Raw genomic sequence first — 5,000 nt, 5'->3', positions numbered from 1 at the left:
TAGTACCCAAGAAGTTATTCACTAGTTCTAGATATATCAACTGTTTACCCTTTTCCATGATTTCCAGAAATATTTGTTTTTATTTTATATTACTATAATAGTAATGATAATAACAGTATGAATGGAAAAAAATCCTGAAAGGAAAGAAGAAATCTGATGAAGTCACTAATACAAAACAAAACAACAGTGAACATTACATGTTTCTTGTGGCATTGAATAAAACAATTTTACTGGTGCTTTTATGTGCATTTGGTATGATGTTCCTTATATACTTGTATGAAAAGGAGGGTAAGTGTTTGTGTAATATATTAGTTTCTTTTTTTAATATAGATTTTAGATTACAAATGTTACATTGTATATGAAGAATAATTTCTGTATATTGACCTTTTTTTACCCTTTGTTGTGTAAAGATCTAGTAACAAGATATATTTGAAAAAAGTGAGGTAGGCAGACAGACAATCAGTGATCACAAGGAAATGCAAAAATGTGATTGATTATGTGTAATAAAGTAAGTCAGCTTCAGAAATAACCTGATAAATTCACCCAGTTACGAAAAGGACAGTGATAGAGAGTCTTGGAGGTATTAGGAAGTGATAAAAATACAAACAAAAGTTGTAAAAAATCCATTAATAACAATCTGACAGGGAATGATAAAAGCCAAACAGCAGCCATAACTACAGGTAGTCATACACTGATGGTAACAAGCAGATGACAAACTGTGATATAGATACAGAGAAAAAAGGAGAGAGGAAAAAGAAAAAAGAAAAAAGAAAAAAAAAAAGTAGAAAACAAGAAGAAAAAAAGAAAAAAGAAAAAAACAAACAAACAAACAAACAAACAAACAAACAAACAAACAAACAAACAAACACACACACACACACACACACACACACACACACACACACACACACACACACACACACACACACACACACTCACACTCACACTCACACTCACACTCTCACACACACACACACACACACACACACACACACACACACACACACACACACACACACACACACACACACACACACACAGAGAGAGTTTATATGTAAAAATACAAACTGTATAGTACAGTAAAACAGTATTGAAAACAATTAAACAGGTGTGTGATGAAACACTTGGTTTTAAGTAAAAGGAGTACGTTATGGCGTACATGCATTTTATACCCTTTTCATCTCAATATATCTCTGCTAAAAATGGTGGAAGGGAAACCCGAGTGTTTGTTTTTTTACTTGTGGGTTATATGCTTATACTGTTTTAATTTAGTAGTCAACATATTTTTTCATTAGTTCTTTATTCATTTCAATCCATCATCATACTTTGTGTCTTTGCACCGGGTCACGGCACTGACTAAGCAAATCGTGGCCTCAGGTGTTGAGATCGCCATACAACTCGGGATTCACGCTCGCGTCGGCCTCCACCGCTTCGCCCACGAGCTCGATGCCGTAATCTCCGCCAACCTTCAGATCGTCCGTGAGGCGACCATGGGAACCGTTCTCTAGTAGTAGGAAGTAGTAAGAATTTAGTGTTGGAGCAGCGCCTTGAAAATGAAGGGGGGGGGGGGGGGGTCTGATGTTCAACATCCTTTGCAAGTCCTGGTTCAGGCATCAGAATGTTTCCGTTAGAAAATCGGTTTGGCTTATATTGGGAAAATTAATGAAACACAAACAATAGAGTCTGGCTGCTGCTAAGTCAGAGCCTAGTATATTTCCTGAATGATATATAATGGACTGGCCTGAGAATCATTTTATAGATAGGAAGTATTAAAGTGTTGATTTATCAAAGGCAGAGGAACAGTAGCGGTTGTCTTCATCATAAGACAACTGCAGGAGATCTTGGAAGGGAATGCGAGCATGTACTGTGGTTTTGTCAATATCACGAAGGCTCAAGACAAACTATAAAAGAGATGTATAGTGTTTGGGGTAAAGAAAATTATTATCATCTGCCGCGTCGGGTGCTAGGGTCATCAGCGGGCACGGTCAGTGAGGAATACCAAAAATAGTGACAATCTTACTTGTCGAAGGCCTTTTCGCTTTATTGCTTCATCAGGGCATATCCCCTGATGAAGCAATAAAGCGAAAAGCCATATTCGTGTTTTCCTGTACTTCCCTTCGTTGTTATATTTGCAATTTGTTCGACATGAATTCCAGGCACGGAGGAGTTCCGCACTGAAGTAGGATGACGTCAGGGTGTATAAAGGAGGTAGGGAAGAGAACCGGGTACTCACACGAAAAAAAATACTGACATCAAAAGCATGGAAAGATTGGTTCGCCAAGTATCAAGCTTTGAAGCGAAGATCGATTCAGTTAAGGATAATGCATTAACATCCTGAAAGAAAGGGGAAAAATATGTACTCTCAGAGAAAGATGAAACACTTCTGCCCTTGCTCTTCTCCCCTCATCCTTTTTTTCATATTCACACCATCGTATAATGAACATTCAAGGATTAAAAATAAAGGCATTTAACAAGGAAATCAGTGGCAACTGTTAGTTTTCAGGCAAAAATTGGGGTTTACATTCGGCTTTACGTACACATTACAACAACAACAAGAAAAATCAAAATCTCTACCATTAGTTACCCCTTATTCACACTTATGACTGCCTAAGAACTCTATGAAACTTTCAGTAGAATCGAAATAAGGTAAAAGAAACACGGGACGCGCAGAGTGCACACCACCTTTCTGAAAGTGACAAATTAGCGCCATAGGTTGGCTTCTAGTACTGCCATTCTTACCTTCGTTTTATTTTTTTTCATAATGGACTGTTACGAGACCATTGGGGTATATTTTCGTAAAAAAGAACAACAACAACAACTGTTCTTGTTCATATATTTTGTATATTTTCCTTAATTTACTTGAATTTAACTGGAATTTTGTAACAAATAAATATGGTGATAATGCTCGATTGCTCTATTGAAAGGCAAACGTTTTTCCTCTCGAAATTCAAAATAAATATGTTTGTTTCTCAGTCTAGCCATTAAACATAAACCAGTAATATGATTACATGAGCATGAAATCGAATTTTGAAAAAAAAAAAATTGTCTTTCTCATATCGTGCTCTAGAAAGGGATTATACCGCTTTCCGATTTCTATTTGTGCTTCTTGTAAACTTGGTGTTGGGAATGAAAGGGGATAACATCGAAACAAATGAAATCACAAAAGCTCTATCCAAAAATTTACAGGTTAGGCTACTTTCATCTCAAGAGTTCAAAATCGCAATAGAAAACGACCGAGTCGATTAAAAAAAATATTTGATTTGATCATACTCTGCAGATTCTTGAAATAGTTTTGGCTGTCCCGTATGTGTTAGCATTCGATAGCACCTGTTGCATACGTAACACCAGTTCACAATAAATATAATCCCACTTTATCAATAGTGTCTTTCCTACCAGTCACCTTAAAGAGCGTGTAGTCTTGTCTGCAAGCCCAACCATAGCCGTTGTCGCAGGGCGATTGGAGGAAATTATCCACTGTTTATGGGAATCTTCCAATCAGCGAAGGCTTCGACCGGTTCAAGGTTGACACTCAAACGATCCATGTTGTATCTGTGGGCATGTATTGATGTGAATATGCATTTGTATGTCTCATATTACGATAAAAAAATGGCGATGATGAAATTCTGTATGTACATTTATGAAAGCTATATAAGCCAGGTTAGAAAAGGACTTCACGACCTGAGTTAAGAAATAATGCACCACACTTTGGTCAGGTTGCAGGTAAGATCACGTTACCTTCTCGTGTCATTCATCCTATGAAATCTTATCAATGAGGGAAATGTTTGCTAACTTGCATTCAATTAATTTGTTAGTCATTAAAAAAAATATTCGATTTTTAGGCATTCTTCTCAAGTCAAAAGAATGCCATTTGATATTGAGGAGGAAATGTCGCGAGTGAGTGAGTGAGTGAGTGAGTGAGTGAGTGAGTGAGTGAGTGAGTCAGTCAGTCAGTCAGTCAGTCAGTCAGTCAGTCAGTCAGTCAGTCAGTCAGTCAGTCAGTCAGTCAGTCAGTCAGTCAGTCAGTCAGTCAGTCAGTCAGTCAGTCAGTCAAGGGATTGAAGTGCCAATGACAAGTGTGGAATCCAAATCATTGAACAAGATATAATATAATTATAAAAGGTTTCGTTCTTTCTTAGATATAAAGACAAATAAAAAATAGTTAGCAAGACTACTTCGTCGTGTATATGTGGATGCTCATACCGGAATAAATTTCTAAACCTCCTTTGGGACAAAAGTTCAAAATCGGTTTTGCTTATGGACTGTTCTAGACGTGTTTAAAAATGTTCTGCGGATTATTAGATCCCTACGGCAGTGCACTGATAAACTAAAAGAAAATCACATGGCTCGTTAAATGCATTATTGGATGGAGCACCGATAAGTGGAATTAAGAGAACGGAATCAAAATCAGGTCCTGTCCCTTAGCACGATCCATTTCGAAACAACTGACAAAAGAACGGCGGTCCGGCAGGTCGGTCCCCTGCAGGATGACCCTTGCTAACGTGATTTTCTCCTAGGGCTTCCATCTAATAGTCATGTAATTATTTTTAAGTGGGTATGAATGTATATAACAACGAGAGATATATTTACCTTGTCTTTACTAATCATCGTTTCAATGACCAACTCTTTTGCCTTGTTGAGGACTACTGTGGGAACGAATCGGTCTGGCAGGACAGTCTCCAACGGGGGTAAAGCAGCAGGGCTTAGATCCTTGTTAGGAAGGAGAAAGAATGGCATTTTATTCAGACTTGTAGAGCTATCTCCTACCTATGTGGATACATTTAATGGTAAAGGACATCTGCATTCTGTACAGACATGAGGAGAAAAATCTATTTTAAGGCATGGGAGTGTTTAATAATAATTAAGAAAATATATGTTATCAAGGAATGAGGTAGGTTGCTCAGCCTTAGGTTGTTCTTCATTAACAGAAATAAGATATTTAATGATACGCACTTCTTTTCTTTGGAGGATCTCACTTCGCCTATGATCAGTTATTCATCTAA

At 37.4% G+C, this 5,000-nt stretch overlaps 1 protein-coding gene and 1 long non-coding RNA gene across 2 annotated transcripts in view; one reads left to right on the top strand and one right to left on the bottom strand.

Moving 5' to 3' along the window:
* The window catches only part of LOC125026427 (platelet-activating factor acetylhydrolase-like), a 33,510-nt gene extending 33,133 nt beyond the window's left edge, over nucleotides 1-377 (top strand). The window contains exon 10 of the mRNA XM_047614874.1: nucleotides 1-377. This exon is cut by the window's left edge and continues 475 nt beyond it. The gene's annotated coding sequence lies outside the window, so the exon portion shown is untranslated.
* A 683-nt stretch (nucleotides 378-1,060) lies between these two features.
* Nucleotides 1,061-4,935, bottom strand: LOC125026706. Its single transcript, XR_007114969.1, has 3 exons — nucleotides 4,588-4,935; nucleotides 3,401-3,549; nucleotides 1,061-1,504 (listed from the first exon to the last, which is right to left on the bottom strand). It is a non-coding gene; the product is annotated as an uncharacterized LOC125026706 (long non-coding RNA).
* Between the last annotated feature and the right edge of the window lie 65 nt (nucleotides 4,936-5,000).

The sequence above is a fragment of the Penaeus chinensis genome, chromosome 6 (genome assembly GCF_019202785.1).
Source record: "Penaeus chinensis breed Huanghai No. 1 chromosome 6, ASM1920278v2, whole genome shotgun sequence".
NCBI lineage: Eukaryota > Metazoa > Arthropoda > Malacostraca > Decapoda > Penaeidae > Penaeus > Penaeus chinensis.
This window is presented reverse-complemented; position numbering and strand designations above follow the sequence as displayed.